Source organism: Callithrix jacchus, chromosome 14 (genome assembly GCF_049354715.1).
Source record: "Callithrix jacchus isolate 240 chromosome 14, calJac240_pri, whole genome shotgun sequence".
NCBI classification, from domain to species: domain Eukaryota; kingdom Metazoa; phylum Chordata; class Mammalia; order Primates; family Cebidae; genus Callithrix; species Callithrix jacchus.
Genome location: NC_133515.1, coordinates 59,225,862 through 59,249,210, shown reverse-complemented (window position 1 = coordinate 59,249,210; position 23,349 = coordinate 59,225,862). Strand labels below are relative to the sequence as shown.

Genomic DNA, 23,349 nt, shown 5'->3' with positions numbered 1-23,349 from the left:
TGTTTATATCCCCTCCAAAACTCATGTTAAAGCCCCAACCCCCAATGTGATAGTAGCTAAAGATGGGGAATTTGAAAGGTGATTAAAATTAAATACAGTCAGGGTAGGGACCTGGGCCAAGGGGATTAGTGCCCTTACAGGAAGAGATACCAGAGAGCTGCTTTCAGTCCTGCTCCCTCTCTCCCCAAGCATACATAAGAGATCATGTGAGCACACAGTGAGATGGTGGTCACCTATATGCCAGAGGAAGCCTCAGAAAGAAATCTACCTCACCAGCACCTTGATCTTAGACTTACCAGCCTCCAGAATTGTGAGAAGTAAATTTCTGTTCAACCACTCAGTCTATGATATTTTGACATGGCAGCCCAAGCTAACTAATATACTCTATATTGGTAATATTAGCTTTGTACAATATCATCTTGTACCTGCAGTTGGGAGATCCTAAGCTAAAGATCTTCCACAGTTTACACTAGAGAAAGGCCTCTACCATCAGACAATCTGAATTAGCCTGAGAGATGGCTGGAAGGTGGTATTCCTTTAACAGAGAGAACCTAATAAATTTAGACAATTTCATCCAAAAGGCCAAACTAAACAAGGCTCATCAAAATAGATAAAAATCAAAGAGATGTAGCTAACACAAATATGGACTTATCTTCCAAGCATATCACCCTTAATGAATTAGGAGAGTTAACTTCACAAGGTCATATATATTTTAGATAAATATATACTGGGCATGATGTCATAAAGGATTCCTAGATGAGTATGATGACAGGAAATTTATGATGTGTGGTTAAAAGGGTTTCCTACAATCTAAAGCAATAGGTAGAATGGGCTATCCAGTCAAAGGGGTAACATATTAATGGCTTATAAGATTTTTTAATAAAGTGCACATATATGTGTGTACACTTTTAAAAAATTACTTGCTATGCGATCTTAAATTATAGTTTCTCATTTGTAAAATGAAGGAAAGTTCCCTTCGGCTAAAAGAATGAATTGTGAGCTTGTAGAAAACTGAAATTTAAGAGTCAAAGAGCAGAACCAAATAATTACACACCTGCTCCATCTAAATAAGAGCCAATTCTTAATAAAATGGTTGCCTTTTTTTTAATCCAGACAATATAGTTAAAAGCTTCAGAGGCTAGTCTACCTGGAAAGTGAACTAGAAACATACATTATTGTGAAAATTAGTGGGACAACAAACAACATCTAAATTTGTGCCAAAATTTAAATTTTTTTAATGTACTCTAATCTTATTCCTACCTAGTACAGTAAGGATCTCTTATAATAAAAACTATATTCCTGGAGTTTTTCTAAGTAAAAAAGTTTTCAAATTGGTATTTCAAAGATTCATTAAGTTTAAGAAAAAAAAAAAAGGAAAAAAATCTTCGTTTTGTAAATGGGATTCAATCCAGAGTTAACCATAAAACAAGTATTACATTTTTAAAAGCTCTCAAAAAACCAAAAAATCCAGAATAGTTAACTATCTTCTGGGCCTTCAAGAATACAGCTCAGACTCCCAATAAAGCAGTCATGGATCATGAAACTGAATTGCCTAAGTTCAAATCACAAACCCATCACTTACAACTGTGTAACTCTTAGCCTTTCTGTGCCTCATAAGATTTGTAAAATAAGGATAATAATAGTACCTACCTCAAAATGTTGAGAAGGAGGGAGAGGGAAAGAAAAAAGAAGATTTACTTGCCCTAAATCACAGAGCTAGGAGACCAGAGGGCCAGAATTCAAAACAATCTAATTCCCAAGTCTTTATGCTTTAACTTTTTTGTTTTTCTGCTCGATCTCCTCGAAGCATGAGATGTGCTTCATCTTCTGAAGGTTGTGTTTATGTACAAGTGCAACTGGTGTGAATCCTTCTTACTATATCAGCCCTTCAAGTTTCTTCTCCTGAAACAAGGTAAATTGTTACCCAGTAAATACCTTGTAATTAGCAGAAATATTACATTGATCTATTGCTTTTATTTTACAATATAACAATATTTATAGAAACATTCATGTGGGACAGGTACTGTGCTGACCCGGCACATTTGTTTCAGATGTTCATTCAGTTCTCAAACCTACCCTGTAAGGGAAGGACTTCTGTTACCCTCATTTCACATGAGAAAACAAAGGCATTTAAATCATATCTAATTACAAAACTACAAAAAAACTGCATTTTAAAACCATAGAACTTCTGCTTCTGGCTATAAGAGTAATTGTATCAGACTAACTCTTCCAATATAAGCAACTAAAAATATATGCAAAATACTAGAAGCAACTATCCTGAGACACTGGACAAGAGGCAGTACAGTAGTGTGAATCCTGAGAAAAGGTAAACCTGCGAGATGACTACCCTGCTTTCTGTCTAAAAGCACATTCTGGTCTACAGTACAGGCAGAAGTCTAAGAATACCTCACTTTCGCTAAGCCGAGGAGGCTGAGGAGTCGTCTGGAATCTGTGGAGCAGGATAACATACAAAGAAAAGCTTTACAGAAAAGGAGCTCTAAAAATGTGGACAGGGGTCTAAAACCTTTGGGTAAATACTACGCTGCACATGCACAGCACAAGACTCACCAAGGCTTCGCCAAGAAACCTTCGGTAGATCTTCAAGCTAAACGGATTATTCCGAAGGTCAGATAGTGCTGGAAGACCTGACCTCAAAATTCTGACCAGTCAGACAGGAAATATCTCATTAAACAATTCAAGCAGGACTACTCTAACCCTAAAATAAAGGATACTCTAGACCAAGAGTAAGCAAACTATGGCTCATGGGCTCACACTGTATTGGAATACAGCCATGTCCATTCACTCCTGTACTGTCTATATCTACTTTTGCACAATAAAAACAGAGATGAGCAGTATAGACAAAGGCGGTATGGCCCACAAGCCTAAAATATTTACTCCATCTGGCCCTGTTAGTCTGCAGATCCCCTGCCTCTAGACCCACCCTAACTTTAAAATCAAAACTTGAAAGGATCAAAATTATTTTCCAGCTAATTAAAAGCCTGCCAGAACAAAGTTAAAACCACCAAATCCATGACATACAGAATAAAATTAAAAATCACTGGACATGTAAAGTGGCAAGGAAATATGACCATAAATAAGAATAGCAAATATAAATAAATAACACAGGTGTTGAATTAGCACTTTTTTTTTTTAAGGCAGAGTCTCGCTCTGTCACCCAGTCTTGAGTGCAGTGGAACTATCTTGGCTCACTGTAACCTCCACCTCCCAAGATTCTCTTGCCTAACCTCCCCCCCAAAAAAGATAAAATGGCCTAAAATTGGACAAAAGTTGGCATTCTGAAAATACCAATCCACAGATCCACAAAGCTCAATGAACTCCAAGCAGAATAAACACAACACCACAAAGGGGCACATCATAAGGGCAAATCAAAGACAGAGACAACCCTAACAACAGTCAGAGGAAAAAAGCAGGTAAACAACAATAAGAATGACCTCACCTCTCAATGATTTAATCCAAAAGGTAATGGAACACCTTTAAAGTTATGAAACACTGACAATCTAGAATTATATACAGAGGATCCTCATTACTCAGGATTCCTTATTTGCTCATTTACCTACTCACTAAATATGTAACCCCAAAATCCATACTCGTAGCATTTTCCAGGACATGGACCTGAGCAGAGCAGGCAAACTTCAGGTCATCCAAAGTACAAGTTCTCAGCTGAGATGGAACAAGGCAACCCGACTGCCTTCTTGTTTCAGCTCTGCCACTGTAAACAAGTGTCCTCCTCTCAATCTATTTAGTGCCACATTTTTCTCATTCTTGCGTTTTTCTCGTTGATTTCCCTGTTTAATATGACCTTTATGCATAGCGCTGACATGCTAGGTAGTATTTTTAACCACAAGAAGGCTATGATGTGCCTTACAGAGAAAATATACATTAGATAATCTTCCTTCAGGCATGAATTATAGTGTTCTTGGCCATGAGCACAATGTTAATGAATCAGTAATACATATTAAATAAGATGTCTTTATTTTTTAATTTATATATAATAGTTGTTTTATATTTTGGGGGTACATATATTTTGATACCTATATACGATGTGTAATGATCAAGTCAGGGTTATACATCACCTCACATTTTTTTTTTCTTTGTGTTAGAAACATTACAATTCTGCTAGCTATTTTGAAATAAATTAATTGTTAATAATAATTTCCCTACTGTACTATCAAATACTAGAATTTACACCTTCTATCTAACTGTATTGTTGTACCCCAGGTGGCTTTAGACAGAAAAACACATAAAACAAGGTAATGTACTGATTGGTTAACAAAAATATTTTGTCAAGAGGCTTACAGGAACCTGCGCAGTATTCTCCCTAAGAACAACGATTCAGTATGTGCTAATTCCCTGTTTTTGGTGGCTATACAGAACATACGATACCTAAAAAACAAGAATTGACTGTATTATTCAAAACATGTATATATTTTTTAATGGCCAGGTATGGTGGCTTACACTTGTAATCCCAGGACTGTCAGAGACTGAGGCACGAGGATTGCTTGAGCCCTGGGGTTTGAGACCCCATCTTTCCAAAAAAAAAATCTAAAAATTAGCCAGGTACAGTGGCGTGTGCCTGAAGTCCCACATACTTGGGAGGCTAAGGTGGGAGGATCACTTGAGCCCAGTAGTTCAAGGCTACAGTGAGCTACGATCATGCCACTGCACTCCAGCCTGGGCAAGAGTAAGACCCTATCTCTAAACAAACAAATATATGGAAAAATTAAAAATTAATAAAGGTATTTTCAGGTAAACAAAAGCTGAAAGAATTTGTCACCAAGACACCTTCAATACAAGAAATGTTAAATCAAGTTCTTCAGACTGAGAGAAAATGATACCAGATGTAATTTGGATCTTTATATAGGAATAAAGAATGGCAAAAATGGTAAATACATAAGTAGATGTTTTTTAAAGAACTTTTTTTCTCATTTCTTTCTTCAAAGACTAACTTTCTGAAGCACAAATAATCACAAAATACAATAACTGTTAATACATGCAGAAGCAAAACTTATGACAATAAAAGCACAGGGATGAAAAGAGTATATGAAAGTATGTTTTATTACATGTGGAACATGTAAGGTGGTATAAGATTCTTGCTATTTTATAAACTGAGAATGCATTCTGTAATCCCTAGAACAGCCTCTTAAAAAATAAAGACGTACAGCTAAAATCCCAATAGAGGAGATAAATCTGAATATTATAAAATCCTTGATTAATCGAAAAGAAAAAAACAGAAGAAAATAAAAGAATCCAGAAAGCAGATGGGACAAAGGAAAAACAAAGACAGACAGAGACACACTCGCGCACACACACACACACACACACACACACACACGATACAGGTGATTTAGGTCATGCTACCAATAAACTAAACTGACTTTTATAGAACACTATAACCAACAATATAATACACATTCTTCTTAAGTACACATGAAATATTCACCAAGATAAAACATTTCCTGGACTACAAAACAATCTCAATAAATCTAAAACAGTTGAAATCATGCAGTCTATGTTCTACAGCGAATTCAATTAAATCATCTAAAATATCCTCAAATGTTTAAAAATTGAACTACAGAATTCTAAATAAACCACGAATAAAAGAAAATACCATGGGGAAAATTAAAGAATATTCTGAATCAAATGATAATGAAAATGTGTGGGATGCAGCCAAGGTAATGCTTAGAGAGAAACATATAGTTTCTAAATTCTTTCAGAAAAAAGGCTTAAAATCCAAGTGTAAAGCTTCCACTTTAAAAGAGCAAGTTAAATCCAAACAAGTAAAAGAAAATAAATAGGAAAGAGTAGAAACTAATGATAAAAAACAGAACAAAAAAAAAAACAATGAAACAAAAAGTTGCTTCCTGAAAAGATCAACAGAATTGATAATCGCCTAAAATGATAGAGAGAGACACAGACTGAGAGATGGAGAGGAAGCAAGTATTGAAAATAAAACGGACTACTACTGTAGATCCTAAAAACATAATATCATGCACAAATTTATGGCAATAAATTAATTAGACAACTGAGTAGATAAATTCTTTGCTGTCTACTTATCAAAATGAAATAGACAAGTTTCTTTAAACCCAGTCATCAAGATGAAATAGATGCATTCCTTGAAAGACACAAATTACCAAAACTGACACAAGCAGAAATAAAAAATCAGAATAGCTCTTTGTGAGTATACACATAATTTAAAACCTCCCGGAAGAAAACTCCAAGCACAGATGGAGCACATCATCAGTGAATTCTATAAAATATCTAATGAATAATACTAACCTTACACACACTCTTTCAGCCTATTAAGGTGTTGAGGATTCACTCAGGGTGGTGGGCAAAATATTCAGGGAAATATTAGGGAGAGTTTTAAGATTACAGTCCCAAACCTTTTGGAATGGGTCAGGCTGAAGGCAGCCAGTTTTTACCTTAGAACATTAGGTCATAGAGAGAAGAACAGGGATAACAGAAGCTTCCCCAGTCAGGTCTGTTTATTCCACATTCCTTTGTCTCTACTCTAATTACTTATTTATTCATGTAAACTTTGTGAGGGATGGTCCTCTCAGGGGGAAGTTGAAGAGGGATTATCTGTGTTTGTTCTGGACCCCAGAACAAAAACCTTTTAATATTTCTAAAACCAGTCTTTTACGATGTTAATTATCCAACAAGCATGTTGACTTAGAACCTCTGTCATTAAAGCTATACTGAATAAGTGTAAATGACAGCAAGAACAGCCGGGAAGGGGTTAGGTAGCTGCAATCACCCTCTGACAGCAGCTGACGACCTTCCTAGCCCATTCCATCACTATATTCTGGTGTGTAAGTGTATTTTATTCATCAGTCACGGAGTCAGGGCTGACTTGCAGGACAGACCTTCGCAGGTGGTGATTGTCACATAAAGGAAAAATAAACACTTCCCAAAAATTTTTATAGATTTATGCATTAATACCAAAACCAGACAAGGATATTAGAAGAAAATTAATTTACATAACAATATTCCTCATAACCACACATGCATAAATTCTTCAATAAAATGGTAGCTGATTGAATCCAGTAACTCATAAAAAGTATAATCATCACCAAGTGAGGTTTAATTCCAGGAAGATGAAGTTGGTTCAACAATCAAAATCCAAAAATAGGCAGGGCTCATGCCTTTAATTCCAGCACTTTGGGAGGCTGAGGTGTGCAGATCACTTGAGGACAGGAGTTTGAGACCAGGCTGGTAAACATGGTAAGACTCTGTCTCTACTAAAAATACAAAAATTACCCAGGTGTGGTGGCCTGCACCTGTAGTCACACCTACTTGGGAGGCTGAGTCACAAGAAACCCTTGAAACCAGGAGGCAGAGGTTGCAGTGAGCCAAGATCATGAGACTGCACTCTAGCCTTGGTAACAGAGTAAAACTCTGTTTAAAAAAAAAAAAAAAAATCAAATAATGAAATTCACTATAGTAACAACAGCCGAAAAAAGGAAAACTACATGATCATCTCAACAGATGCCAAAAACTTATCTGACAAAATTCAACACCTGTTATCCTAAAAATTATCAGCAAACTAGGAACAGAACAAAATCTTCTCAACCTGTCAGGATATCTGGGGAAAATATGCAGCTAACACCACAATTAAAGGTGAAAGACTAATCCATTCAATCAAGAATCTGTGTAAAACATGCAGTCTACCAGCCTTCTCATAAAGATCTGAAGAGAAAAGTAAAACTATCTTAACTTACAGACAACAGGACTGTGTAGTTGGAAAATTCTAAGGATTCAAAATAAAATAACCCTACCTAAGCTAGTAGTGAATTTAGCAAGGATGCAGGATAAATGCAAAGGCAATACACAAAACTTAACTGTATTACCAAATGGAAAATGGAAAAAATTCTAAGTATCATTTACTATAACAAAAAAAAATAACTAGTCATAAATTTAACAAAATGCACAAAATTGCTATACTGAAAAACACTACTGATGAAAATTAAAAATGATTTAAACAACAGAGATAACGTGTTCATGGGTTGAAAGATATAACATCATTGACTGCCAGGAAACAGTTCTCTGAGTATCTTGTGTTTTTACACATCTTGCCTTTGTTCCTATCTTTTAAAAATATTTGTATCGTGAACAGTCTTGGAAAACAGTTTCTTCTTCAGCAGCAAACAGCCATGCTTATTATGTAACACAAAAGATTCGTTTCCCTAAGCTTAATATTTCTGTCCTATAATACAACCCGCTACAGGTACAGATCTCACTCAGCCATTTCAGTGTTGCTCCACGCAAAATAGGGCTGAGGGAACTGGCACAAGAAAATGCTAATATTCTGGCTACTGTCACTGCCGTGAGTAATAAAGTCCTTTGCCTCTGACCCAGGCATCCTATATCCTCTTCCAGCATCCAAGAAACTATGACAGGCTAACTTGTTTGTTACCTTTGAAGTGGGGTAAAATCTCAAACCCAGATTATGCGCCTATTAATCTGTAGACTCAATGCAATCCCAATCAAATTCATAGCAGGCATTTTTGTAGAAATGAACACGCTAATTCTGAAGTGTATGCAGAAATACTAGGGACTAGAAGACACAAAACAATTTTGAAAAAGAAGATCAAACTAGCAGTCAGACTACTTAATTTTATGACTTGCTATAAAGCTACAATAATCAAGTATTGGTCTAAGGATAGACAAATCAATAGAATAAAACAGATGTATGTAAATAGACACACTTTGTATGGTCAATTTTTTTCCCAAAGGCATCAAAGCAATTCAATAGAAAGAGAAAAATATTTTCAAAAAACTCTGCTGGAAAAACGGGATATTATATATATGGAAAAAACAAATAAATCTGGATCTATGGTAACTCATAACATAGACAAAAACTAACTCAAAATGAGTCAAGACAAACAAAAGCTGAAACTATCAAGCTTCTAGAAGAAAATAAAGTGTCTTCACAACCCTGGAAGTTAGACATCACCAAGAAAGCATTAATCGTGAAAGAAAAATTATGACTTCTCCAAAATTAAAAATGTATGCTCACCAAAAGAAACAATTCATAAAGTTATTAGGCAAGCTATAGACTAGGAGAATATATTCACAACACATGTATCAGACCAAAGATTTGTATCCATAATATATAGCAAGAACTCTTACAAATACGTAGGAATAAAAGGGTATATGACCCAATTTAAGAATGGGCAAATTACCTGAACAGACACTTCACAAAAGAAAATACACACATAAAGGACATGTAAAAATCCTCTAACTCATTAGTCACTAAGGAAATCTAAATTAAGACCACAATGAGAAACTACTACATAACCACTAAAATGGTTACAATTTAAAAGACTGAGAATATCAAATGTTGGTAAAAATGTAGAGCCACTAGAATTCTCACACAGTGCTGGTGGAAGTGGTGGCGCAAGTTTGGCAACTTCTTATAAAGTTAAATATATAGTTACCCCAATGACTCAGCAATTCTACTCTCAGGTATTTACCTAAGAGAAACGAAAATATATGTATACAAAAATGTCTATGTAAGAATGTTCACAGCATTCTTTTGTTCACAATTGCCAAAAACTATAATCCAACTGTCCAACAAGTGAATAAATAATTAAATTGTGGTATATTCTTAGCATACTACTAAGCAGTAAAAAGGAACAGATTATTGATACCTAAGTGGAATACCACTCAGCAGTAAAAAGGAACAAATTACTGATGCCTGCAGCATCATTGATAAGTCTTAAAAGCATCATGTTGAATGCAAGCAGCCAGACACAAAATGTATGATCCCATTCATGTGATTGATGCTTTATAATACATAAAACTAATCTTCGATGAAAGAAATCAAAACATGGTTGTTTGGGATTGGTGTTAGGGGTAGGAACCAGGGCAAAGAATTGAAGGACTGACTGCTAAAGACCCAAGAGATCTTTCTAGGATGAAAGAAATGTTCTATATCTTGTCAAGGGTGTGGATTAAACAAATGTGTGCTTTTATCAAAACATAAAACTGTTAAAATCTATGCATTTTACTGCATGTAAATTGTATCTTAATAAAACATTAAGATGAAAAAAGTGTATGGACATTCTTCAACAAACTGCAGAGAGAAAGAGAGAGACCACAAGCAAGGGAGAACCCAACAATAGATTAAAAGACTAATAAATCAAATTGATCTATTGTAATATGTGAACCTTACTTGAATTCTAACTGTTAAAAAAAAAAAACTGACCATTTATGACATTCACTAAATAATAGGAAATGAGAGGCTGGAAATGCTGGCTCACGCAGGCATTTTGGAAGGCCGAGACAGGTGAATCACCTGTCAGGAGTTTGAGACGAGCCTGGCCAATATGATGAAACCCCATCTCTACTAAAAATACAAAAATTAACCGGGTATTGTGGTAGGTTCCTGTAATCCCAGCTACTCAGGGGCTGAGACAAGAGAATCGCTTGAACCCAGGAGGTAGAGGTTGCAATGAGCCGAAATTGTGCCACTGCACTCCAGCCTGGGCGACAAGAGCGAAACTCCACCTATAAATAAATAAATAAGAATATTAGTTGGATGCTTGATACTAATTCTACCGTACTGAAGCCATTTTAACCACAGTTTTAGCTGAATTCTTTTAGTAGACATTTTTCATAGGTAAGCCTATGAAAAATGACTCAAATGTAAATTAAAAGAACAGTTTGCTAAACCACATATTAGTTATACTGTGTTGGTAAAGATATAAGGGAAAGGTACCTTAACAGGTTGGTGGGAATAAAGGTTGGAACAATGAACACTTTGGCATTTGATACCAACATTTTAAGTGAAAATATCCTTTGAAACAGTAATTCTACTTGCACAGATTTATCCCACAACATGTATAATGGCATGTATTCCCAAATAAGTGTTCACAGCAATATTATTCGTAAGAGAAAAAACTAAGTATCAACCTAAGTAACCATCAACAAGGGACTCATTAAATAAAATATGGTATATCCCCAGAGTCCTCTGCAGCTGTTTTTGTGGAAAATAAAGTGAAAAAGATAGACATGTATAAATGAATATTTATCCATAGGTTATCTCTAAACAGATACCCAAGAAACTACTAACAGAGGATGGATCTACAGAAAACAATTTTCGAAAAGCTGGGTAACAGAGCTATTTTTCTGTATATTCTTATAGTATTATTTGGAATTTTTACCTTGTATATATAAATAAATGCTTTCATAACATTTGGGATTTTTATTGAGAGAAAATAAAGTAATTCTAGAACTATACAGAATATGAAGATCAGCATTCATCTATGACATCTTAATCATTCATCAACTGAGTGCCTATCACATCTAAGGCACTGCAATGCAGATACAACGCGTACGGTCCTTTTCCTCAAGGAAAAGGGTAAGAGCACCTTTCCTCATTAAGTATACCATCTGGTGGAGGACAGAAATGAGTAACCATACCTTATCAGAATGTTATGGGAACACATGACGAAAGCAACTTAAAAATCAATAATTATCATTCCAAGAAACATAAAACTCTGCAGCTTAAATATGAAATTATCAACTCCTCCTTTGGTGTTAAAAAAGGATGATGATGGCATTAGTCTGAGAAAACCTTAGCATCAGTAAAGCTGGGTCTCATCATTTTGCATACCTGAGTCCTGCACTAGTTATCCACAAAGGTCACATTCATTCAAACACTAATGAGAACTATAGTTTTACCACCACAGTTCCCATTCCTAATGCTGTGATCTTCAGAAGAACCTGATCCCTTTAGAAACAGGAAAAAAAGTCTCAAAGAATGTACCTTAAGTATAGTATATCTGCAACATTTACTTCTATTTAATTAGGGGTTCCAGGGAAGAATCAAGAAATAGCCATTCAATTGATACTTTTATCCTGGGCTAGCAAAATACCTTAAAAAGGAACCATTTAAATTAAGGCTTTGAATCAGTAGTGACTCAAATAAGTTGCTTTAAGGTATAATTTGAAAATAACTAGTGGTGCCGAGGGACCTGCTGTGGTGACAGCTCCCGGAACAATGAGACTGCGCCTCCAGCGTCCGCGCCGGTGATGCGCCACCCGCCCCGTCCCCAGTTGCCGCCGCCGCCCAGACTAGCCGGGAGAGAAACCAGCGGACTCTCCGCCCAGTTTGGCGTGACTCACACTCCCTGGCAGGGAGGGCAGGGACTGGCGCGGGAGGGAGAGACCCAATCGGCTACAGGATAGAGAAGATGGACGACCGGCCGGGCCAACGGAAAGGGAAAGAGATGAAAGTGGGTGGGGATTACGGCACTTTCTCTCTCTCACCGGCTGGGATTGCTTTCAATGGGCGGGGCTGGGAGCTGGAAGCTCCACCCACTTTGGTTAACAGTGAGTTGGGGTGTGGTTTTGGCCTTGCTCGCAGCTGGGGGTCCGTCTGTGTTTGGAGCACTGGGACAGAGGGCGGGCTGCTGCTGTCTGGGAGGGGTCGGCGAGGTTCCTGGCGCGCCACCGGAAGGGCCTTATCTTGGGGGACTGAGGGTGGAAACTTTCCTCCCGGGAAAGGAAAAAAACCGACTGGAGAAAGATACTAACTGAACTGTGAAGTGGGCCCTAAGGATTTTTGAAGATTTTTGCTATACAAGATTATATTTTCACTTAAAGTTCCAAACCACATCACTACTACCGCCACCCTAAAATAAGAAAAAAAATTGTTGACAGTTAGGCTCAGTCTAAACTGCAGGCTCTGGAATTGGTAGGCAAAACAGCTGAGCTGAATTAACTGGGGATCTGGGGCCGACCATTTGAAAGTCTGCTCTTCTTCCAAAGAGGGTTTGGGGCCCTCCCTGCCTGCTGCTGGACTCTTACGTGGTGGGAGAGTGAGTCACCCAAAGAGCGGGGCGGGGGAGAAAGGAAAGTGGAAATACAAAGATGCCTTGGAAAGCTAACTTGGTTCACATTACATTTCAGTCACCTGAGGTTCATGAGTCAACATTTCAGATGATTCAGGCTTTCTGGGAGTCAGGAAGCCCAGTACTCATTGGTTTGATGTGCAGGAATAAGCATGACCCCCATTCCACCTTTTCTGAGACAGGCGAGTTTAAAGAAAATAGTTGCAGAACATGTAAGAATCAGGATCCTGGGCCGGGCGCGTTGGCTCCCGCCTGTAATCCAGCATTTTGGGAGGCGAGGTAGGGACGGATCACGAGGTCAGGAGTTCGAGACCAGCCTGACCAACATGGTGAAACCCTGTCTCTACCTAAAATACAAAAACTAGCCGGGTGTGGTGGCGCCTGCCTGTAATCCCAGCTACTCAGGAGAATGGGGCAGAAGAATTGCTTGAACCCGGGAGATGGAGGTTGTAGTGAGCTGAGATCATACCATTTCATTCCAGCGCTCCAGCCTGGGCGACAGAGCAAGACTCCGTCTCAAAAAAAAAAATAAAAAAAAGAATCAGGATCCTTTTATCTTTCTGATTTACCTTTCAAAAATATTCTCTGCCTGACTACTCTGGAAGCCCTGGAGAGAAGAGGATACCTTGCTTTCAAGTTGCTCAAAGTCTTAATCAGTCTGTAGACACAAGTAGCCAGTGACTAAGGTACCTGCCTTAATCTATTGATTGAACACTCAGAATGTATGTAGTTAGACTGAAATTAGATGTGCTGTTAAGCGTAAAATGAGCACTGAATTTCAAGAATTAGTACCCCCAAAATGTAAAATATCTCACCTTTTATATTAACTTAATGTTGAAATTGATATTTTGAATACATTGGGATAAGTATAATATTACTAAATTAATTTCACTTGTTCTTTCTATAGCAGCTTCTGGAGTATTTTAAATACATAATGGCTCACATTATATTTATTTTGCATAGTGCTAGTCTAGATTAATAATTAAAAAATGTTGATTGCCATGGGGAATCACTGGTTATTTAAGCAAATTCTTAGCTCCAACTAATTTACATTACTATAAGCTTAATTTGGGTATCACAAAAGTAGGAGTTGGAGGGAGGGATAAATAGGTGGAACACAGAAGATTTTGGGGGCAGTGAAACTGTTCTATATTATCCTTTAATGGTGGAAACATAACATTATGCATTTGACAAAACCCATAGGGCTATACAACAGAAAGAGTGAACCCTAATGTAGGCTATTGACTTTAGTTAATTATATATCAGTGTCAGTTCATCAGTTGTAACAAATGTACCACCTCAATGCAATATGTTAAGAATAGAGGAAACTGTGGTTAGGGGCAGGAGTGGGAGTGTATGGGAACTCTACTTCCTGTTCATTTTTTCTGTAAACCTAAAACTGCTCTAAGAAATAAAGTTTATGAACCTTAAAAAAAGGAAAAGAATAATAAAGATTTCCTGATAATGTCACTTGATTGGGTTAATTATCAACAATAGGTTCAAGACCTATCACATCAATTCCACAGATAACTGACTTTATTTTTACAGAATGTTTGTGACTTGCTTTAAGTTTGGTTTTATTTTTTGGAGGGGTTGGGAACAGTAGGAAGTGAGACATATTGATGTAGAATTTTGGGGTGGGAGGTTAATACCAAATGAATTTAAACAAAACAATTTTCTACACTGATGACTACAAGAGACATATTTGAAGTGTTTGCCAAATATTTATCAAAAATTGTCAAAAATGCATGATTTTCATTCAACTTCATACACATACAAAAATACACTAACAATATTTTGTTTCAGCCTTTTCTGTTGTCACAGTTTAGCTATCAGCAGTTCAGTCTTCCCTGTATGCATCTCCCACTGTGACTGATCTGAAATTCCTTAATGATAAGTGTCACAGGACTTTTATATAAGTCTAATATAAACAGGGCTTATGTTATTTGTAAGTTGCTTATATGATATTTCTGCATTCATATATCCCTGTACCTAAAATTGTCTCAGGGGAGTATCTTTAATCAAAGTTTCACAAAAGAATAATTATGAAAAGTAGTAGATTTACAATTTTAATAGTAAATAGCAGTTAATATTGATGCAATAATATAAGCACTAACCTCTGGTGCAAAATAAAAATTTGTTAATCTCAGTGACTTCTAAAAAAATAAGTGTTTGATAGATAGATGAGTAAAGAGTTTGCCCAGCATTCATAGGATGATCAACAAAGCAAAAGAACGCTGCTGCTCTACCACAAATAAAAGTAAAGCTACTTATGAATTATTGTAACTGATATATATACATGTAAATATCACTGTCACTAACAATTCTGGTGGACTTGAACCAGTGAAAGGAAAAAATGCACGTTATAGATCTTAATAATAATTTTAAAATAATTATTCAATGATTTACATTTGAAAATACTTTATTTGCTGGGCATGATGGCTCACACCTGTAATCCCAGCACTTTGGGCAGCTGAGGTGGGTGGATCACTTGAGGTCAGAGTTTGAGACCAGTCTAGCCAACATGGTGAAACCCCATCTCTACTAAAAATACCAAAACTAGCTGGGCATTGTGTTGCATGCATGTAACCCCAGCTACTCGGGAGGCTGAGGCAGGAAAATTGCTTGAACCTGGGAGGCAGAGATTGCAGTGAGCTGAGATCGCACCATTGTACTCCAGCCTGAGTGACAGGAGACAAACTCCATCTCAAAAAAAAAGAAAAGAAAAGAAAATACCTTATCTGAAATAGAAGATTAAAGTTTTCAGATACCACTGGTTAGTAGCTGTTCTCTGTGAGAACATTACAAGAGATCCAGGCTGGTAGAATCACAGAATCTTAGGGTTGGGAGAACTTTGGGAGGTCAGCTTGACCAGTCTCCCTTCCATGATCATGGTCTCACTTACAAGCAAAAGCTAAATAATGTGTACATATAGACATAGAGTTTGGAATGATAGACAATGGAGACCCAGAAGAGTGAGGGGCAGAAGTGGGGATGATAAGAAATTCCTTATGGGTACAATATACAATATACAGAGTAAGACCCTGTCTCTAAAATAAAATAAATATGGGTACAATATACATTATTAGGGTGATGGATACACTAAAAGGGTGACTTCACTACAATGCAATAAATACAGGCAACAAAATTACACTGTCAAACCCTGTACATTTATAAAAATAAAAAATTTAAATAGTTTAAAAAAAAAGAAATTCTTAAGAGTGCCAAAATGATGTTTTGGCATCATTTTGCCAAATAGAAAGGTTGAAGGTAATTCAGTGGTGCTCCTGAACACATGCCACTCATTTTCCATAGGTGAAAAAGCTGTGGTTGACTGCGCTTGAAACAGGTGTGTCTGTAACCCACCTCTCATCTTTCTTCTCTTGCTGAACCATCCCTTTTGTACTTTTACTTTATAATTTATTCATTCATAAGAGAAATATCTGTTGGGTATACACTCTGCACCAGGCCCTGCTCAAGACTTTGAAGAATATAGCACTAAGCCAAACAGACACAAATGTGCTTCCATGTTTTCAGTAAGAGACCTACTACTTGGAAATCACCCATTCCATTTCTATAGTATTATGCCTCGTTTGCAGAATGCTAAATTGACACCTAAGTTGGTATTGGTAAAATAAGTTAATTATACTTGCATTAGGTATGCCCCTCAAAAGAGTTAAAAGGCATAGGATGGCTATACTCTAGTCTACATATAGCAGGATGTGAACTCCAGACTGGGTTCGGTAAGAGAAGAAAAATGAGAGGTGGATTGTAGACTAACCTGTTTCAAGAGCAGTCAACCACAGCTTTTCACCTCTGAAAATGATTTGCCGGTGTTCAGGGGCACCACTGAATGACATTCGACCTTTCTATTTAAAAAAGATTGAAACATCATTTTGGCACTCTTAAGTGAAAAATTAACAGCTTGATAAGTTGTTGTTCCTACCATTTTGTTGGGATTTTAGATTTTATGAAATGCGCCTTTTTGTGACATGTAATTTATGGTTCTGTTCAACATCTGAACTTATATTAAATCCATTCTGTAATAAGAATAGAAATATAAATGTAACATCAACTTCTTCAGCCATGCTAGTTAAGCACTGATAGTTGAGTGCTTAATTTAGTGTTGGACCTAAAATTAAAATGTTCAGTCTTAAAAAGAAATCACATAATAAGCAAGTGAAAGTCATCATTAAAATTGAACCTAATCTTTCTCCTTTAACTGTTTTAAGCCCTCTGCATTATTAGAAATTAGGCTATTTTGATCTAGCAGAAAAATTACTTCAGATCCAAGAAAGCTAATTTTGATCTAGCAGTACAAAACCAAGCAGAAGACATCCTATGCTGTCTTAGATAAATAAAAACGTGTCCTCATATGAAAAAAGAACTACAGAAAAGAGTCCACAAAATTAAACTCATTCTAATATATAACTTAGTTTTTTAATACCTAAAGGTTGAAGTGTAAGTTCTGTTATTTCATCTTCAATGGAGATAGACAGAAACCAAGTGGTCACTGTCTTTAAACATCATTCATTGATTCAACTAAAACCTACTGACCATCTAGGGTCTTCTGATAAGTAATACATAAAACACATTTCCTAATGTCAAAGAATGTATAGTCTAGTTTATATAAGACATATGTATATGTCTATAAATATGTATATATAGAGATCTACACACATATGTATATGATATAGGCGTATGTATCTATACATACATGTGTATGTATGTGTCTGTGTGTGTGGGTATATGTCTGTACACACACAGAAGTTCCACTTAATCCATGCTTTCACTTTCCAAGGTCTTAGTTACCCTCAGTGAGCTGCAGTTCAAAAATATTAAAATAAAAACTCCACAAATAATACGTTTTAAATTGTGTGCTGTTCTGAGTAGCATGATGAAATCTCAAGCAGTCCCCTTCAGTCCCTCAAGGGAGGTGAATCATCCCTTTGTCTAGCCATCACACTGTCTATGCTCCCTCCCCTCCCCTCATGATATCACTTAGCAGCCATCTCTGGGATCAGATCGGCTGTCATGGTATCACAGTGCTGCATTCAGGTAACCCTTATTTTACATAATAATGGACTCCAATGTGTGAAGGTAGAGATGCTGACAATTTGGATTTGCCAAAGAGAAGTCATACAAAAAGGTGAGCCAGCTGTGGTGGCTCATACCTGTAATTCCAGCACTTTGAGAGGGGGGGAATAGGCAAATCACTCGAGGTCAGGAGTTCAGGACCAGCCTGGGCAACATAGCAAAACCCAGTTTCTACAAAAAATACAAAAATTAGCTGGGTGTGATGGCGTGTGTCTGTAGTTCCAGCTACCTGGAAGACTAAGTTGGGAGGATGACTTGAGCCTGGGGGGTGTCGAGACTACCCTCCAGGTAGCCCTGATCACACCACTGCACTCCCACCTGGATGAAAGTGTAAGACCCTGTCTCTAAAATAAAATAAATGCAAAGGTGAAAGTTTGTCATAGATATGTATGTATAAGAAAAAACAGACTATATACATTGGGTTCAGTAATAGCCACCATTTCAGGCATCTGGGGGTCTTGAAATGTATCCCCAAAATAAGGAGGACAACTTTATACTTCTGTGTGTGGGAGAAAAGAGAGAGAGAGGCATATTCCAGCAGGATTTGGAATAAAGCCTCATAAAAGTTGATATTTGATCTTTTAAGATAGAAAAAGAAAGGCGTTTAAAGAAGAGGGAATAACATCTACAGAGGCAGGGTGAAATGAAACTTTGATAAAGATTCAAGACACAGCAATCTCTGCTATAGCTAGAAAGGTCCAAAGTGATAAAAAAGAAAACCAGAAAAAATAAGCCAAGTGCAGACTGAGGGTCTCAAGGGCCATGTTGAAGAGCAGAAGCATTAGTCTCCCAGAGTTATTAAAGGTCTTTTGAAGCAGTGTGATAGGATGACCTGATAAGTAATTTACAAGAACAACAGTGACAGAGGATGGATTTTGGGTGCTAGAGTGAGGAAGCCAAATGCTGAAAATGCAATTATAATAGTACAGGTAACCATTGCCTTTATTTATAGCTTCATTATAACAACTGTGGTTTCAGTGAAACATAATTACTGCTTCTAATTCTGGCAAAAGTTGATAAGAGCCTAAACTAGGAGCACAGGAAATAGAGAGGAAAAGATAAATTTAAAATACATGGAAGAAGGTGAATTCATAGAATCTGATGACTAATAGGATGGAGGGGCTAATGGAAAAGAAGAAAGAAAACCTGATTTGATGGCTTGAGCTTGAGTGAGAAGGGAAATTGGTGCAGCCCTTATCAAAGAAAAGAACTCTGAGGAGAGAGCACAGTTTGGATGAATAATTCTGGGAAGACTATAATGACCTGAGTTTTGAGGTACATTGAACTTGAGTTGACTGCAGAACATTGAAGTAGAAGTAATCAGAGAGCAGCTGGAAAACCAGGGCTGGACTTCAGACGGAAGTCTAGACTGGAGAGCAAGGTACCTAAATCTGTTAGTTAGCCTTCATGGGTCAAGGTTTGATGGGAAATGGTGGGGCTGGGGAAAGGTGACCAAGCAGGTTGCTGGGTACTGTCTGCTACTCATGGGAGAAAACAGCTAAGAACGCAGCCCTGGAAAACATGAATATGTAACACCTCTGATTGTACCTGAACCACATTATCTCCACTTAACCTTTATTTTTCCAAGCAAAACAAAACCAAAAACTCCTTTAGCTTTTCTTCACAGGTCCAGTGTTTTAGTTTTTACGTAGGTGCTCCTTTTTGTCTTCTCTATCCACCTTAAATATTAAACTCAGAACTCAAAATAGTATTCCAGAAAGTGTTCTGCATAATTGTATTTTTACCACAAAGTAATCAATAGTAATAGGTACAGCACCAATAATTTAAGCCTACAGATTGCCTGAAAATCTCCAGTAAGCTACTGACTCCAGCCTCCTAGCCAATAACAAGCAGAATTGCCTACTGGACTTTTGCCTCTTCCTGTAACCATCCACGATGAAGACCCTAAAGAAAAGGAAATGGCAAGAAGAAAAGTAATAAGAGATTAAGCAAGCTCCATTAAATTACAAAATTAACCAGATAATAAGTGATTCTCTTATATGTTACTTTTATTTATGAGTTATAGAATTTTAAAAAATCAATAGATCTATATTGCTCCTATTTCACTTGTTGCCTTTTATCCACAGAACCCAGAAACACAATCATCACAAGAAGTGCTGCAGTATATGACCTACCTGTGTCTTTGTTGAAACTCATTTACATTTGTTACTAAAAAGTTATTGTCATTTAGAATTTTCATTTTATATTTGTTTTATTTACTGTCCTGAGGAGGATTTTTTCCTGTCAAGTGGTAAAGGAAATGTTAAACATTTATGAATAAAATGTTATTTAATCTAATGAGTTAAATGTGGTGTGTCATGTATTCATTTCTTCTCCATCCCAAAACCCTGTTAAAATGTCAGTAAAGCAATTTTTAAAATGATATTAATCAACAAGGACAAAGATAAGAGCAGAGACAACAATGGAGAAGATATTTCAACACATTTATGGAAGACCAAAAGCAAATGGAAGAGCAGTTACTGATTAGCAAAGTGGGTGAAGTTAAAACCTAAATATCTTTCAAGGGGCTATATCAACTAGAAGCAAGTCATTTTGTGTCACAGAACTCCTAGGAGCCCAGCCCTTGGAGGTACCAGGATTGGAAACAAATGGATTAAGTAAAAGTGGAACCCTTAGTCCCCATATCCCCATCCTACTCCCAAAAAGCCTGTTCCCCCAACTCCTGCTGTCTCCTATGCCCCATTTTCCCCAGATAGGAAATGAGAGAATTCTTATATGGTGAAACAAAATGGCTCCAGAGAAAATTCTTCAAAAAATTGGCATGTAGAGTACCTCAGTAAAAAGGCCTGATCAGCCCCACATTTACATCCTCTCATCTTCTTCCTTCTCCCCACAGAGCTTCCCCTACATATTTTTAAGGCTATACCCTTACACACCAAACAAAAAACAAGAACCACCTGACATTCCATAAAAGTCATGAATGAAAACAAATAGACTAAAAAAACTTGAAGGAGCAGAAACATACAGAGAACAGAAGAAAATAACAAAGAAACTATAATTAATATTTAGAGTAACTGGCCAGACGTGGTGGCTCACGCCTATAATGCCAGCACTTAGGGAGGCCGAGACAGGTGGATCATCAGAGGTCAAGAGTTTGAGACCAGCCTGGCCAACATGGCAAAACCCAGTCTCTACTAAAAAATACAAAAAATTAGCCAGGTGTTGTGGCAGGCACCTGTAATCCCAGCTACTGGGGAGGCTGAGGCAGGAGAGTTGCTTGAACCCGGGAGATAGAGGTTGCAGTGAGCAGAGATCATGCTACTGCACTACAGCCTGGGCAAGAAGAGCAAAACTTCATCTGAAAAAGAAAAAACCCTATTTAGAGTGAGATAAAAGAAGGTATCACATCCATAAAACAGAAATAATAAAAATAAAAAAGAGAACATGAAAGAATTTATAACTTAAAACTGATGATATGTTCATAGCAACATTATTCTCAATAGCCAAAAAGTGGCTATGAGATGATGAAAAATTCCAGGAGATGGTTGGTGGTCGTGGTTATACAGCAAATGTGAATATACTTAATGCCACTGAAAAATTGTTAAAGTAATAAACTCTGTGTCATATGTATTTTACCTTGCTAAAAATAATTGTTTAATTGCAGTTTTTTCATTAATAGTGTTAGAAGATGGAGTTGAAGGACCTCCCAGGAAATAGGGAAAACAGGAACAAAAAGATGTATTAGCAACAAACTAGTGAAAATTGAAATTTTATAAAAAGCAATAATTATGTTGCCAAAAGATACACAATATTAGTTAGGAGGAATAATTCCAGAAGTCCATTGTACAACATTGTAACTATAGTAAGTAACAATGCATTATAGTCCTGAAAATTGCTGAGAGTAGATTTCAAGTGTTTTAACCACAAAAAATAAGTATGTGAGATAATACATATGTTAATTAGCTCAGTTTAGCCATTTTACAATGTACACATATTTCAAAACTGTGTTGTACATAATATACACAATTTTTGTCAATTTAAATAAATAACTCCCCAAAATCAATGCCATTTACTATAGCACTAGAAAACATGAAATATTAAGGACTGACTTAACAAAATATGCCCAAGACCATTACACTGCAAGCTACAAGCATTGCTGGGAGAAATTAAAGAAGCCAGAGGGACTTAAACATGATTTCAAGATTTATCATTAATCTACAATAATTAAGTCAATGTAGTACTGGCAAATAGATCAATGGAACAGAGTAGAAGGTGGAGAAACAAACTCTTAGAGTCACTCATATATATTTTTTAAAAGTGTCAAGGTATTTCAGTAGGGAAAGGACAGCCTTTTTCAACAAATAGTGCCGGAACAATTGGACATACATATGTGAAAAAAAAAGAACAAGAATGCTGATCCTCATTTTACCTCACATTCAAACATTAACTCAGAATGGATCATGAGCCTGAACAGAATAATCAAAATTATAAAATTTCTTCAAGAAAACAGCATAAAACTTTGACATGGAGATATAATGCTGTGGCAAATATAAAATGGTACAACCATGTTGGAAAAACATTTGACAGTTTCTTAAAACACTGAAACATCCCCAGTCATATGACTCAGTAATTCCACACTTGGGTATCTTTTCCAAGAGAGATGAAAACTGGAAACAACCATTGGGTTGTTTCCATCCACTGGTGAATGGATACACACATTATAGCTTTGGAATTTTAATCAGCAATAAAAAGGAACAAACGATATACACAACAACACGAAGAAACTCATCAGGATTATGTTAAGTGAAAGAAGAGAGACACAAAAGACTACATACGATATAGTTCTGTTTATGTTACATTATAAATTAACAAAAACTGCAAGGCTGTGGGCTGGAGGAAGGGAATGAGAGCAGAAGGGACTAGGGTAGTTCTGGGAATGACAGAAATCATCCACATCTTGATTTCAGTGACGGATATACGACTATATACACTGTCAAAAATCATTGGACTATAATACACTTAAAACGAGTGAACGTTATTGGATGCAAATTATACCTTATATAATTCTAGGTATAGAAAAAATTCTAACATTAAGACAAAAAGATGAAAATCAAATAATAAAGATAAGGAAGACAAATTTGGGAGGTCTATGAATTACTAATAAGGGATCTGGAAAGCAGTAACAAGGAAAAACACTGAAGTTCCTATTATTCTAATTTGCCCTCTAGAGAGTGAACTTACAGTACAGTACTCCATGCTCCTTGACAAAGCATTATTTCAGAGTTTGCATTTTAATTTAGTACTATAAATGTGTACAGATTTTCTGTCAAAAATGCTTTAAGACTTTTTTTAATTTTTCTTTTATTTATTTTTTGAGATGGAGTCTCGCTCTGTCCCCCAGGCTGCAGTG

General features: G+C 36.6%; 1 long non-coding RNA gene across 3 annotated transcripts in view; it reads right to left on the bottom strand.

The window, feature by feature from the left end:
* Positions 1-1,698: 1,698 nt before the first annotated feature.
* LOC144579298 (uncharacterized) overlaps positions 1,699-23,349 on the bottom strand; it is a 129,408-nt gene continuing 107,757 nt past the window's right edge. For 2 of the 3 annotated variants that reach the window (XR_013526611.1, XR_013526614.1), the window contains one exon: positions 1,699-1,902. This is a non-coding gene — a long non-coding RNA (uncharacterized LOC144579298). Of the gene's footprint in view, positions 1,903-19,768; positions 19,884-23,349 lie in introns of those variants that run through there. The other variant, XR_013526612.1, reaches the window with a different exon arrangement.